We start from the raw sequence: 16,393 nt of genomic DNA, 5'->3' as shown, positions 1-16,393 counted from the left end.
ATCCATATGCATCCACTTTGGCTTCCCTTAATAGACATGGTATGGATTTAGGGAAAACATTCTCTGTCAGAGTTCAATACTCTCTGACTAGGTCCTTTAAGATATTCCACATGAAGACAGTTTAATACTTAACACCAAATTTTCTCATTTGTAGACATGTCATGTCACAAGGGATTTTGACTTAGCAGAGCAATACAGCAGTATACTGAATAGGTCAGGTATACACTCAAAGTAAAATGATTAGTCTCAAATAACTCAATGCAGAGAGCCTTGCTAACACTCAAATAGCACATATTTCTCCTACCTTTTCTGTCTCTTCTTACAGGATCATAGACATATCCAACACAGATATACCAAAGCAGACTCCACTTGCATTTCCCAGAACCAGAGCGTAACACAGCACACTACACAGTCCATCAAACTGGCTAAACAACTGCTAACTGAAATTTTGAGCACTATCAAGCCCTCTTATCTCAGGATCACATTTGAGGACTGAACTCTGACTGCTCCTTAAGCTAATTGATAATGTGGTCCAGCTATGCCTCGTCTAGACATCAGTATTGAAAACAACTGGTGGTCTTTTGTGTTGATAAACCTAACTGGGGTTTCTTTCTCAGATGTCTCTATAACATGTTTCAGTAGTTGGTTTGTCTTTGAAATATAAATCCTTTAGGTTGGTCTATTGTAAGTACCTTGTATAAATTTATTTAAGGTAGAAGTGTGACAAATCTTCAAATTTGATAATTTCAGACTGCAAGATGTATCTTCTAAAGAAAACTGTCTGAATGATGCCTGTCATATCCCGCTCAGAAGAGGGAGACAAGTGACTTACATTTGTAAATCCCCAATAGAGTGGACAACAATGGAACAAGTCTCAATGTTCATACATAAACATTTATTAATTTCCCACAGTGTATTAACTCGGTACACGATAATCAACCAAATATATAACAAATTACAGCAAGTAGAATGATATGCCTTGTATTACTTAATTAAAATCAAAGGGGGAAAAAATAGAATAAAAGAGATAGATATGGGGGTAGAAATAGAGATCACCAGTTTGGGTTCCTGAATTGGTCCCACCAATGAGGATTCAAGGATGTATCCATTTTTTTTTTGCTTCATTACTTCTCTTCACTTCTTCACCACTCGCCCCCCTCAATTTATACACACTTTCCTCAGGTCCCTCCCCTAGGTCAGCCCACATATCAACATATCATATGTATGGGGAGGAGTAAGGTGCTTCATGGGATGACGTAACTAGCATCATCTTGTTAATCTTCATTAGCATATGCAGAGGTGTCCATTTTAATATGCATTTTGTGGATAATGAGGCAAAGGTCTTTCACCAGACAGATGGCCCTTGACACTTTACAAGAAGCACCAGAGCAGAACTGTCCTGTCTCTACAGGGTTCCCCCCTCCAGCTGCATCCTGTGCTATCTAGGCAACCTTATAATCTCCTGACTTCACATTATCCACCCTGTGTCTATAGTTTCATTACTTGCAAGTGTTTGAGACATTCCTTGACTCAGATGGCCTCCTCTCCCCTCCATCCTTTATCTTTCTCTCACCCTTTCTTATGTTTCTCTCAGGCTGTTTTTCTCAGTCTTTGTTTCAGGGAGTTATAAATTGTCTCTCACAATACCCTAAACCTCCATCATGTATTTCAGAGTAGAAGTGGAATAGTGGCTGTTCTCCTATAACCTCCCCACTTTCTTGTTGCACATGATGCATTGAAAACACATCTAATCCGGCATGACAGCCCTGCAATCTGTACCACGCTCCTTTTGGCATACGTTCTTTACTTCCCTTTCACAAAAGTATATCACTGTCATAGTTTAATTTGCTAGATAGCATCTAGCCAGAGCCCTGCTCAAGCACAGTGTGGATCTAATACTGCCCCAGGAAGGAACTGGAAAGGGATTTCCTCAAGAAGTGAAATTCTTTCACCATCCTTAAGCACCAAAGCAATATGAAATGTGTAATATGTTTGGTAAGGGTGCAAAATATTTCTTTCAGTATGATTTTTCAGTTAATTCTCTGTTTTCAAATCCATGCCAATTTCTTCTTTTTCTTCCTTCAATCCTTTCACATTTTTGTGTCCTAGCAGTCACAAGATCAAAACAGTATTCATGTCTTATTTTTTTATTTCTAAGGGCTTGTAGTAGGCACACAGGTGCCTAAGAAAGCAAATATTTCTTCAGGATTTGGTTTATTGATGATAAAAGATTACTGGTTGGACCAGAACACTGTAGGAAACAAAACTTTTATTACAGTGTCTCCATATGTTCTAGGCATTCTTGTCGGTTACTTTGTTAATTAAATAATATAGCTATTTTATGGTCTCACCTTAAAAACCATGACAGGAAAGTTAGTTTTCTAAGATTAGAAGATTTTACTAAAAAAAAAATAAATGTTTGACCACATTGTTCTTGTGAATGACTGAATTTTACCTTCATAGCATAAAAAGTTTCCCTCTGCGCAAGGGGAATTTATTGAACATGGTTAGCTTTAGTTCAAAAGCACTGCTAACTCAAATAAAATCTCAGTGTTAAATGAAAATGTCTTACTAAAACCAAACAATATCAATTCATGGTTAAATTTCCTTTATCAGCAAATCCTATCACCTTATTCTGTTTTTCACTTTCAGCAACTTCCAAACAATACTTCTCAAAGAATGGCAGTCTTTGTGCAGGCACCCTATACTAGAAATGAGAACACTTTCTGTTCACAGACATTTCTGACCACAGTTGTGACTTACACTAAATATGAGCCATAGGGAATCCAACCAATGAGTTAATCTGTCCTGAGGGGGGAGAAAAATCACCTCTCATTTGAAAAAATCTTTGTTTATTTGAAATTAATTATTTTGCATATTGTCATATCTGTCCTTCCATCAACTTAGATACAGAAAAATTAGGAAACTAAAACTAGGTATCACCAAAGAAATTTTCCTTCATGGACGATTGTGATTATTTTGTGCTTGCTCCTGTTCAGGATAGAAGTGGATTGCAACAATTCAAGACTAGATGAGCTGGCTCTCTTCACTTTAAGTGTCATTGAACTTTTGTCTAACTTCACTTTAGTTGAAGATAAAACCTCTGGATATGTGCTATATTATCCAGCTATTGGAAAGCTTTACGAAGCCTATAATGTAAGAGGTGGAGATATTCAGATATTTGAAGAAAAGTGGCTTGACAGAGTCAGAAGTTATCCAGGAGAAGATCTAACAAGATCAAGGCAACACTCGAATATTCAGCAGTGAAAAAGAGGCAGAATAGCAGGCAACATGGAAACAGAAAACAAAGCATTTTTCCCATGAAGAGGTATGAAGGTAGAGCCACAGTACCAAAAGAAAAACAGTGACTGCCAAGAAGTAAGTGGGCATGTATATGCATAGTGGATGTTAAGTGCAAAAGAGATCTATTAAGACCTTTACATTCTTGCACTAAACCACCCACAACTCCAGAAAGATATGACCTTCTCTTTTTTCTTCACATTTTTATTTATATGAAGTTCTTATTTGCCTGGAGTTAAACTACTCAACTGGTTACTCAGTAATACTGAAAACATAAGCCATTATAAGAAAACAAATCCTTCTATTGGTTCTACAGCACTCATTTTAACATACACACAATGTAAAATACACAGAGGAAAGGACTGGTATTCTTCAGTGACACCTCATACTTTCAGCTGATCACAAAACTCGGAATATCCTATCATCTCCTCAGTTATGTACAACTGTGGCTTCAATATCTTGTCTTTTTTTGTATTTAATTATTGGTTCTTGTTTAAGAAATTAAACAGGCAGATTTTGGATTACTGAGAATCTAACACTTTCAAATATTTTCAGTAGAGTCTATCTAAGTTTTTGAAAAATATTTTAGCAGGAGTAATAATTAGAAATTTCTGATATTCCCAGTACCCTCTTTTTTCTCCATCAGAGATTTAGTTTTGTAAAAACTCTGTTTATGTGTTTTGAAAAGTGTAATATGTACAAAGTATCTGACACTGTCCCACATGATATCCTTGTCTATAAATTTGAGAGATTTGGATTTGACAGATGGAACACTAAGTGGATAAGAAAATGGCTGGATGGTCACACTCAAAGATTTGCAGTTAGTGTCTCGATGGCCAAGTGGAGAGCAGTGAAGGGTCCCATTCCTAAAGGGTCAGTATTGGGACTGGCATTGTTTAACATTTTTCTTGGTGACATGGACAGTGGGATTGAGTGAACCCTCAGCAAGTTTGTTGACGACACCAAGCTGTGTGGTGTGGTCAACACACTGGAGGGAAGGGATGCCATCCAGAGGGACCTTGACAGACTTGAGAGGTGGGCCCATTCACACCTCATAAAATTCAACAAGGCCAAGTGTAAGGTCCTGCACACAGGTCAGGGCAATCCCAAGCACAAATACAGGATGGGCAAGGAGTGGATTGAGAACAGCCCTGCAGAGAAGGATTTGATGCTACTAGTGGGTGGAAAACTGACTATGAGCAAGCGATGTGTGCTCATGGCCCAGAAAATCCACCAAATATTGGGCTGCATCAAGAGAAGTGTGGCTAGCAGGTCAAAGGAGGTGATTCTCCACCTCTGCTCTGCTCTTGTGAGACCCCACCTGGATTACTGTGTCCAGCTTTGGGGACTCAAATATAAGAAGGACATGGACCTGCTTGAGTGGGTCCAGAGGAGGCCCACGAAGATGATCAGGGGGCTGGAGCACCTCACCTATGAGGATAGGCTGAGAGAGTTGGGGATGTTCAGCCTAGAGAAAAGAAGGCTCTGAGGAGACCTTATAGCACCCTTTCAGTACTTAAAGGAGGCTACAGGAAAGATGGGGAGGGACTCTTTATCAGGGAATGTAGTGATAGGACAAGGGGTAACGGTTTTAAATTGACAGAGGGTAGATTTAGATGAGATCTAAGGAAGAAATTCTTTACTGTGATGGTGGTGAGACACTGTAACAGGTTGCCCAGAGAAATTGTGGCTGCCCCCTCCCTGGAAGTGTTCAAGGCCAGGTTGGACAGGGCTTTGAGCAACCTGGTCTAGTGGAAGGTGTCCCTGGCTGTGGCATGGAGGTTGGAACAGTATGATCTTTAACGTCCCTTCCAACCCAAACCATTCTATGGTTCTATATTGCCAAAAATGTTCAAAATTTGTTTCCTTAGCAGGTGAAAGAACTGCGTAATATTTAAAGTAACAGTATCCAATGTCATCCACAGTCCCATGCCTCAGTGGTTAAAATTATAATATTTACAGTACCCACTTTTGTAAAAGAAAACCAACTAATTGAGAAATAAATTAAGATGCATGTAAATACAAAAATAGGATTACAATATAATTTCTCAATTTTCTCACCACTCAGTGTATTTTTCTGGTCTTATTTTGTTTTCTAATGATGACCATATATATTTCTTCATTGCATATTACTTTTTTAAGGAAAATAACATAAGAAAGGAAAAATAAAAATTATATTCTTCTATCAAAACTGGAGAACAATTATTTAACAGAGGAGTGCAAGGGGAAAATATTCTTAAAAAAGAAGGAGTTTGAGAAGGAGAAAAACAACATTTTCAAATTTCCGTTCAGACAATGTTCTATGATAATGTGTTATGGTATAAGAGCTATTTGTATTTGAGAGAAAGGATTTATTCAGATAGAATAAAAAATAGCTTCAAGTCTTGTTACATCATGGAATCACACAGCAAAAGTGAAAGTGCTATGACTAATAACAAGCTCCTTGAGAGAGAATGAGCCAGAATTTTTAACATTAGGAGAGGTCTTACCCTTTTCTGCCCCTACTCTGAGCTGCTTTCTTCTACCACTGTGAAGCTCTTCCTCTGAGTGCCCCTGCCTGGAGTTAGTGAAGCTGCATAGCGAACTGGAATAGCAAAATAACATAGAGAAATAACCTCATCAGAACAGCTTTAACCCAAATCTGTTCCCAGGATAGCGCATGGCTGAATGAATGCCTGTGTCAGCACTAAGGAGATGTTATCAGTGAGATGCATGGAGGGAACAGCAAGACCCACAGTAGAACCAATTTATGCCAATTTAGGCTACAGAACTATGATGTCATCAGTCACCAGCCCACTTGACAAGGATGGTAAGAGCCTTGTTCGATTGTCACTGAAGTCTAAGAGACCTTCTACTTATCTGACCCTGAGTAACCTGTTTATCTAATATTGTATATTCTATAAATCTGATCAAGAATTAAGATTTTATCTAAGGATATGCCTATGACAGTACTATAAAATAACCCCAGGTTATTAACTGTGGGTCACCTAAATCCCCATCACACTTTTGAAAGGTTGTCCTTAATTATCTTAATTACTTCATACACTCAGCAGTTTGTAGTTTCAATGCAATTTCCTTACATCTGTTCCTCAGCTTTACTGTATTTCAGGAATTATGACATGTTCATCTGAGGGTAAGTGAATACAGTTTCACTAACTCACAGGTTTCACCACAGGTGATCATGACTCTTGGTATTTCACTAAACCTACTGCATTACCTTAAAAATAAAATAATAAAAACAAACAAACAAACAAAACAAAAACAAAAACAAAAACAAAACAAAACAAAAAACACAAAACCAAAAAACTATACAGCTTCTTTCAACATATAAAGAACAGTAATGAGAGAGGTAGAGAAATACTTAAATGTCTTCACAGATGAAATAGCAGGAAGCAGTCTCTAGGGAAAGAGAGTCCATTTCAACTACTTGTAATCCATTCAAAACAGCTGTCCAGATGAAAGGATTGTACAATATAGCTACCAACAATGGAGCACAATTTATGTGCTTTCAGTAATGTCCTAATAAACTGCAGGTGTCTGGGAAAATTAAAACTATATAACTGAAAGCATCACTATTGGTTTTCTGCCACACAAAACCTACATTTCATAGTGTTCTTGATTACTTCTGTTGGACTGTGAACACTTAACATATGGTCATTTTAAATGCAAATATTAAGGATATGAAAAGGCACAGTCACATACTGAATTTTGGATGTCTCCCAGAAACTAAAGTGGCTTGATAATAAGACAAAATCACATTAGTTGCCCAAGCATAAATTTGCCTTGGCCATCCAAATGTCAATATTCATTTGGTAAAATAATTTGAAATGTAAAGGGAGACTTACAAGTGGAATTGTTGTTGTTGTCCCTATAGGAGAAAAGAGAATGTAGTATAATGGGCAAGTTATAAATGATGAATGGATTGATACAACAAAACTATTAATGGTATGTGCCACTGATTACTTTTGAAAACAGAAGGTAATAGAAATTATGTAGAAAGTTTCTCTGTTCATGAATAATGAAAACTCACTTGGCTCAACAGATCATATAACATTTCAACAGAACTGAAGGAAATGGAAAAAGAAAGAATAAATTGCAAAGTTTTTCTGTAGGATTTGATGAATCAGAAAAAGAAGTCTAACTGAATAATGTAAACATGAGTGACAATAAACGGGACTGAAAACAGTAACTGAATACAATTATCGTCACTGAAATATAACTTAAAAAAAAAAAAAAAAGACAGATAAAGATTAAAAATGCTAAGACTTAAGAAAAACTAAGTGTGTGTGTGTGCTTTTGGTTTCTGCATCTTTTGTGGAGACAAAAGGGACTATGAAATGTATGTGCTTAGGACAAAATTGTTACAGGGGACTGTGTCAGACCTGAAAGAAAAGGCATCAAATCATGAATCTCTAAAATAGCCAAACTCCTTGTTCATCTCAGGTTGCCCTCAGGCTGGGAGAGAATTACCTAGCTTTATTTGAATTGCTTCCAGGCTCCCGCATCAGTGAGCATTTCCTGCCTGCACCCAGAATTCATGCTGAAGTCCTTGGGGATGCACAAAGTTTCTCTCATCTCAAGCCTCTTTTTGTTTCCATGAAAAGAGGAACAGTCTTTTCACCCCAACAGCTGGATGACGGGTTCAACAAGACACTTAGAGCGTACATATGCCAAGAGGCCCAGGCACAGACATACAGTATATTATCTTTCTTGATTCTCTTTTTTTTCAAGTAAGAAGTTGATGATTTATTCTTAGTTATATATCTCTGTTTGATACAGCCTTTATGACTGTAACATTATATGTATGTGTCAGTGTCATAATACTGACCCTATAAGACTAATATTCCATAATACTAATAATTAAATTATTATACAGATAAGGATTTTCTTCTGTTTTTGCCCTCTCCAGAAAAATAATCTATCTTCCTATTAAATTTAAACCATTTTGCACTTCTAGAATTATAGACAGAAGCATCTGCATTGTTCTATTTTTTCTCTACATCTTCATGTTTATATTTGTCTTAAAAAATATATTTCCTTCACTGAGAATTTAAATTATTTTAATATATGTTTAAATAGTACTTCTGTAAATATAAAGTGACCATCAAATGTAAGCAATTGAAAAGTTAATCCATGTTTTAAAAAGCCTATGAGGTTTCTTAAGTTCTGACTTCCTTAATTTAGGCTTTTCTGAAAAAGTAATGTTATACAATGGAGCATTAGGACATAATTATGTTTTCTGCTCTGATTTCCACAAGACTTAGCTCTTGACTCCCGTAGTTACACACATGCTACAAATCAAAATAAGATTTTTATTTATTACATTTCTGTTGAGTCTTTCACTTGAAATTATTTTAAATCGACCTATCAACAAAAATTTATTGCCCATATAAAAATATTACTTGAATGAAGGCTGTTGCTACTCCAAATATACTAAAACCAAACCCATATTTTTAAAAGACACATATTTGCATGTGCATGTGTGTACACACATACACAAACAACATACATATAGATAAAAGAGGAGTTTTAATTTGGATTTAAGAAGCATTCATGTTTATAATGACATGACTTTTATATGTTTTCTGTGTCTTATACTTTTAAGATATTTTCAAGTCATATTTTTATGGCTTTCTACACACATAAACAGTAAGTTTCTATCATTTATCAATCACAGAGTTTTCATTTTCAGGACTTTGAGACTTACAAGAAACGGAAAACTGACAACATTGTTCTACTATCTCAAGAATTAGAATATTTTCAGGGAGAAATAGAAATAGATGAGGGCAAATATGTACATATGAAGAGGATATGTCTCATTATATAAATCTTCACAAGCTTTAACCGACTGTGATAAGGACTGGAGGATTGGGCATAGGTGGCAACTGGGTTATGCTATAGCACTGTTATTTTTCTGTGACTCTAAACTTTTCAGATGGTTTCTGACATTCTCTTCCTTCTGACGTCCCACCAGTGCCTGTCAGGCTGGCTTCACTTTCTCACTCTTTGGTTGTCTTTGAGCTAACAGTGTGGTATGATGTAGACTAATCCTACATATTTGCTGTGAACTGAAGTAGTCTGTCACTAAGCTGTCCTGAATGATTTTGAGCCTTTTGCTATGCCTGTCAATATTATGAAGTTTAGCATGACCAGCATGCATGCATAGTTCTACCTTTTTAGATAGTTCTGAATTTCTGTTTTGATTAGTAGACACCTTTTATTACTATATAATAAACAGTATATGCTGTTCAGTTCGGTATCCTTATTTGCTAACAGAAGTAGAACTTAAAGTCATTGAAATGCTTCTCCTACCAGCTTATCATTAAAGCTTTTTTTTTTTTTTTTTTTTCAGAAATAACAATTTGGGAGGGACAAATGAATGCACAGTATATTTCAGGAGGAGCTCAGGAGAGCAGAAGTAAAAGACCACACAGAAAAGAGAGAAGATTAGGTGAAAGCTAAGGATTCAGGTGAAAAAATGTTGTTGCAGGCAAGAGTTATCAAGTGCCTGACCAAGCTTAGCAGTCTCCCAGACTTATGTGGTAAAGACATTGGCTGTTACTGGAGGTACTAATACACAAGGACTGACATGAGCTGTAATCTTCTTCAGTCACTTGTGATTATCCCTCCACACTGACTGTTTAAGCAAGGTTGTCTGAACGAAAGTGCAAAAGCAAATCAAAGGAATTCCCCTTTCTGAATCCAGTAGAGACTTTTCATCCTCTCTCCCATTATGCTTCAAATCCTCATGGGAGGAGTATCTCCTTTTGCTTTCCCAGTTTTTAAAAGCAGAAATATGTGAAGTATTAATCACTTTAAGTATAAACTGAATTAACTCATATATTTACATATTTCAGATAAGAATTAAGTCCAAAATACTTTATGCTGGGAGCCAATTAGGGGTTTAATTAGGAATAAAACAGGAAAGGAATAGGGGATTCACACAGTATTGGTATTTTAAATGCTCGAAGTTACATTTGCAGGGATGTCTTTGCTCTACATCAGAGAAAAAGAACTATGCTGAAACATTTCTCTCACAGTAGGCACCTTTTGTCAATTTGCTAATGAAATTATGTTAAAAACTACACAAAGACAAGTTTTTCTTACTCTTATACTTGTCTGAAAACCAGAACTAGACAGACTTAGGTAAAATGAAAGGAAAATTTCACCTGAGAAAATCATTACCTTCCATTAAGAACTTCATCAATGCACATTTTAGCAGATTAAAAAAAAAAAATCTGTTAGCCAAGGGGACAAAGAGACTACATGCTAATTATTCCTTTTGATCTTCACTTGCAGGAAGACATCTGACAACTGTCAGAGATAAAGTTTACAATTAGGCAGCTTTTTTAAATAATTAAGTACAGGAACTGAAGCTTTCTCTAGACTTGCCTATTTTTTCCAACATCCAGCTGTATTATTGCTAAGCCAGCTGAGAAGTCACATCCAGTCATTTTTTCCCATTGCCTGCAGACAATCAAATTGAAAGTCTATGAAAGAAACTGCAGTCCACCTCAGTCACTAAGGTGACTAAGTTACCAACATGATAGGCAGACATTTAGTAGAAATTAATAATCAGTGACCCTTCTAATGACTCACTAGAGGGAAGTAATTTATTTTGTTTTTACTTCTGAAAACTACACAGTCCATCTATTCAACAATCAAAATCTCTTCTGATAATACTTACAACCAAAAAAACCCAATCCATCAGCAGCAAAAGTTGAAGGGAAAAAAAACAAAGACTAAAATGACCTTGAGAATGCATTTTATTGCTCAGTTAATCCCAGCATACAGAAGCACAGTTCTACCTGCATTCGATCTGTTTTGCATACACTCCAAATCTAATAAAACCTTTAGCTTTTATCTCAATAATAGAAAAAAGCTAACAAGCACTATAAGTGAAGTAATGCCTATTTCAAGAGCTGTCTTAATGACATAAAAGAGACTTATGGAAAAAAGTCTGGAGAATGCTATCACAGTGATTTTTTATGCTGAAGAGCACTTCCAACACTGACCTTTGCTTGTGTTCCCCAGAACTAATGATGTCAACAGAAATCAGGAATGATTGGATATCATCAAACCTAATTACTCCTAAATTTTTTGACTATCTGGATCAGTACTCTTGTTTTAAAGATATACATTTAAAATAAAGTATTATTTCTAGAAATAGATATATCGGTACAACTGCCTTAAAAATGTTATTTTTTCAATATTCATTATGTGTTCTTCTTATACAGAAGTTTAGTTAAATTAAATATTCCGATACCTCCAGATGCTTATGTTAATCATAAGAAGAAAAACCCCCACAAATTGTGAATTTCTTGGAAGTTGCCTGTTGTGGCAGGTGCACCCGCGCGATGAAAATGTGGTTCCCTGACTCTTGAACTTTCCTTATGCCCTTGTTCTTGGGGTTTTACGGTAGTTGGGGTCTTTGGCCAGTGGGGGCTGATATTGACCACAGGTCAGATTTGGCTCGGGTATAAATGGAGTCTCTGTGGGAGCCATTTTGAGCTAGTCCCGCCTGGAGCAGTGTGCTGCAGGTAAGGACTCTCCCCTTGGGTTGGGATGCCGCCCAAGAAGACTCCTCGGGGTTCCTACAGGTTGGGACGCTGCCCTGAGATGCTCCTTGAGGTTGAGAGTCCTTACCTTTTATTAGGTGAGCAGTTGAGCGTTTTGGGTTGTTGTTAAACCCCTGGTTGGTGTTTTGGGTTAAACCCCAGAAGTTTGTGGTGATAGTTTGTTCTCCTCTCATGGACTTTTGGACCTGTTGTTTGTATGTTTGCGGAATGTTGATTAATTGTGTATAATAATAAATTTTGCTTTTTTTATTAAGTGTTTTGGTAGTTTCCGCAACAATTGTGTAATATGGAAAGTAAAAATAAGGTATATTTAACAAGAATTTACTTTGTGAATTTTTGAAATAGATGGTCAATAATAGGAATGTCAAGAATCCTCAAAACTATGCAGTTGTTTGGACTAACTTGCTGTAAAGGGTCATCACTTTTTTCTTCTTCTTTTCCTTAACCAGTTTTATGCAGCCTACCTTTCTAAATCCATGATTCTGATCAACTCTAGTTCTTCCATACAAGTCTGATGAAAAAATGGGCTTTATGCAAAACTAACTGAAATAATTTAACATTTTTACCTATTTCAAAAGTTTTGGTCCAGGTCAGGTCCCATAAAAATTATCTCAGTTTCAAGATTTTGTAATATAACAAAAAGTAATTTAAAGGATATAAGACTGAGTGTTATGTTTACAGAGGTACCAAAACATGTATTTTTTTTCAGACAGACATCCAGAAAAGCATGACAATAAACTAGTAATCAGGAATATTAATAAACCTAATTGTAATTGTGTGCACTATCTATTCTTATGTTGGTTTTGGGTTTTTTTTTCTTTTGGAGAAGTGTTTGCTAGGTTGTTTGTCTATTGTTTTGAGAAGGATCACAAAATCTTGACTTTTATTAAAATTAGTTTAGCTCAACTGATTTATATACCATGCTGTTTAGCTATACTTCCTCTACAAGTTTGATTGTTCCAACAGCAAAAGACACATGAAGTTGTTTCCAAGTAACAAAACTATTTTTCTTGCTGTCATAATGAATTCTGAATATGGTACAAGTCCTCTACTTCTGTACTGAGGAAAGAGACTTGTACAGATTTGAAAAATAAGATTAAAAATGTCTAGTTAATTCCATGGTAGCAGTCCCAACTGTCTACTTCAAAGGGAACCCTACTTTTCACTTGCAAAGATCAGTCTTATTTGGATACCTAGTCCTTGCTGTAACAAAATGATAATAACTGTTTTATGAGAAGGAGCCACATCTGATTTCTTGCTTGAAGCTTCTCATGAAACACCCCAAAGCAGTGCTGATGTTCTCCATCTCCAAAAATAAAATGTTTTATGACACTTTCTCTGTTCACAGGCATAAATGATACTGATCTGTTAATGCCTTTGCTTTCTTCTTCCTGAAATAGGGTAGCCTTTTCTACACCAACAATTAGAAATAATCCCTTGCTCATGATGTATCACCCAAGATACAGTGACTGGCTGAAACCTTACTAGAAAATAGGTAAACAGTCACATGTCACTTTTTAAGTTTGTGCCACAGGCTGTAATAAGTTCATTAGTACAGCCATGAACAAATCAGCTGTGTTTCAAGAACTGAATTTTATCAATGAGTTACATGAGTTATACACAATGATCTACTACCCAGCTGAATGCTCTAACCCTCTGATTCTTTCTCTTTTTGCTTCTTCTTGTGAAGCAGAATTTTTAGGGATCTCAGAAAATCCCAGACATGTTTTAAAAGTTATTTTCTCTTTAGAAGAACCCCTAAGGGAAATGAATCATGTGAACTGTGGTGCCTTCCCCACTGTGCCCTGTGCACTTTCCCTTGAAGGTTATATTTCAAAGTAAAAAATTTTTCATCACTCCTGCAGTACGTATTGTTCCTTGATTTATGCAAAAAAAATACCAAGTATATTATCACCACCGCTATTCTCCTTCATGTTCTTGGGAAGTGGGAAGGAAAGAAAAGAAGTCAATCAGAGGCTTCTGTGCTTAAGCAGCTCACAGGCTTTAATTCAATAACTTGAATCACTTAATACTTATGAAGAGGTTCACGATTTTTTTGTCATGGACTTTAAAGAGAAGACATGCAGTCTCCTTGCAATTTGAACAAAAAAATAAAGTTTACTTTTACAAGCTTAGCTTTATGTGCTTCATTATCCCTTGAAACAAACAGAGTCTGTGCCCCTGAAAAAAAAAAAATTAAATCATTCCACAGTAGAGATACAAACTATTGGATATTATGTAGCATGTAGTGATTTTTCTCCCAAGCACATCCTCAATTGCTTAAGAAGGATTATTAATTGTTATTACAAACTGTTCAACAGTCCTAATGACTTATTGATGAAATGTTATCTTCTTGAGGCTCTAGACCTTGTTTTCATTTACCATGTTATCTTTATGGTTTATTCATTATAATATTATATCAATATTATTCCAACCTAATAAAATAAATTTTGCTTTTTCCATATTACTGTCTTATCCTATACAAACAAAACATAGTATGCCCATCACCTTATTTTTTTTTAAGACATTGCAACATCAAGTTTGGGCATTTACTCCTATCCCCAACATAAAATTCTTTAATAAGATGCAGTGCTTCTTTCAAGCTTTATTTATTTTGCTTTGTACCTTGTGTTAGGGTATGTTCAGTTTGTCCACCTCCCTCTCAAGTCTGTCTACCTGCCTGTGTACCTTAACAACTTCATACAGTTCAGTATGTGAGTGCTGGCTCTGTTCAAATATGCTTTTTCATGGTTTATGGCACTATAGAGTACTACTGGTGGTAAAACCAGAATGGGTCCAAACAAGATGCTATTCAGTTGAACTGAAGGTAAACCTGTGTCTGTAATTTCTAAGCACAACTACAGTACAAAAAGACCATGTTAAACTCCTTTTTACTTGTTTTTGTTCTTTTCCTAGATCTTTATTCAACCTTTTCTCATACATTTTACATCCACAGATTAAAGCTCTGATTCAATAAAACACATCTACTATAGCAAATTATACATCTGATAGACTCCATCTAAAATCTATATGGTAGTTAGAAATACTTACACCACTTTTAACACTCAGACTTTAGAATATTTCAATTGCAGCTAGGGTGTATGAAGTTCAGCTTGAATTACATAAAATACTATAAAAGAACATGACCAAAAAAACCCACAGAAAATAATAAAATCCAAAATATTTTAAGCAAAGACTTGCCATTCAACAGCAGAAAGCTAGCCTGCTCAGATATGTACTGTGTGAAAAGCAACTTTGTGACTGATTAGCATATTCACATCATAGTGAAAAAGTATGAGGTATTTGTAATTTATAACACATACATATTTTAATAGTAAGAAGATGAAGAAACACCTTCACAGTTAATGGAAAAAGTAAAAATCCTTTAGATTTCAGACAAGAAGAATGGAAGTTTGGAGACAGAAAATTTATTTTGATTGTTTAAATGACATAGATTAGCAACACTATTGCTCTTGTGCAACTTTGAGATATTTCCTGGAGCAGCGTGATTTAGTAAGTAGCGGGGGGAAAGAACAAAGAAAGGAACTGGTTTGCGTCCTGGCTTGAGCTCAGAGGGCAACTGAGAACCACACAGATGCTCACTCTCTCCTTGCCCCCCAGCACTGAGAAGGAGAAAATAAGCAAAAGCTTGGTATTTGAGATAGGGACAGGGAAGGATAAATCCACCCATTGCGGTCACATGCAAAAGTCAAACTTGTTAGGGGAAGAAAAAAAGAACATAACTTTATTACAGACACTAACACCAACAACACTTAACAGAGTAGGACAGTGAGAAGAATCACCACATCTTGCAAACACCTTCCCCCCACCCCTTCCCTTCTTCCCGAGCTCAGCTCTGCTCCTGATATCGCTACCTCCTCCCCCCAGCATCACAGAGAGCAGGATATGGGGGATACAGTCAGTGCTGCTGTTTCTTCCATCTTCAGGGGGCCAAATTCTGGAACTTCTTCCCCCCACTCCAACATGGTTCTCTTCTCACAGAAGACAGTTCTCCACAATGTTTCTCCAACTTAAGTCCCTCCCATGGGATGCAGCCCTTCCTGAGCTGCTCCAGCATAGGACACCCTGACATGCTGCAATCCTCCCAGCGTCAAACTACAACAGTGGGCTCTGCTTCTTCCTGCAGGATCCCAGCCACCTTTTGGAACAATCACCTTAAATGCTTCATGTGGGGACCCCCATGGAAGGCAGGGTGGGGAACGCCCTGCTGTCTCACCACAGGATACAGGGGAGGCTCTGCTCTAGCACACTTCCTTCTCTTTCTTCCTCCATTCCTCCACTGATCTTGGTGTTCACATAGATGTCACAACTCCTCCTCAGAAGTCCAACTCCATTTCCCAGGTCCCTTCTTAAATACATTATGGCAGAGGCACAATTCATTGACTTGGCCTTCGTCCAGAGGTGAGTCTGACTTGTAGCCAGGGGAGCTTCAAGAAGCTTCTCACAGTGGCCTACTCCTGTAGCCCCCTCTGCTGCTACCCAGAAACCCCACC

The sequence above is a fragment of the Tyto alba genome, unplaced genomic scaffold (genome assembly GCF_018691265.1).
Source record: "Tyto alba isolate M040663 unplaced genomic scaffold, T.alba_DEE_v4.0 Super-Scaffold_6, whole genome shotgun sequence".
Lineage (NCBI taxonomy): Eukaryota > Metazoa > Chordata > Aves > Strigiformes > Tytonidae > Tyto > Tyto alba.
The sequence above is the reverse complement of the archived record's forward strand: the minus strand, read 5'-3'. Positions refer to the sequence as shown.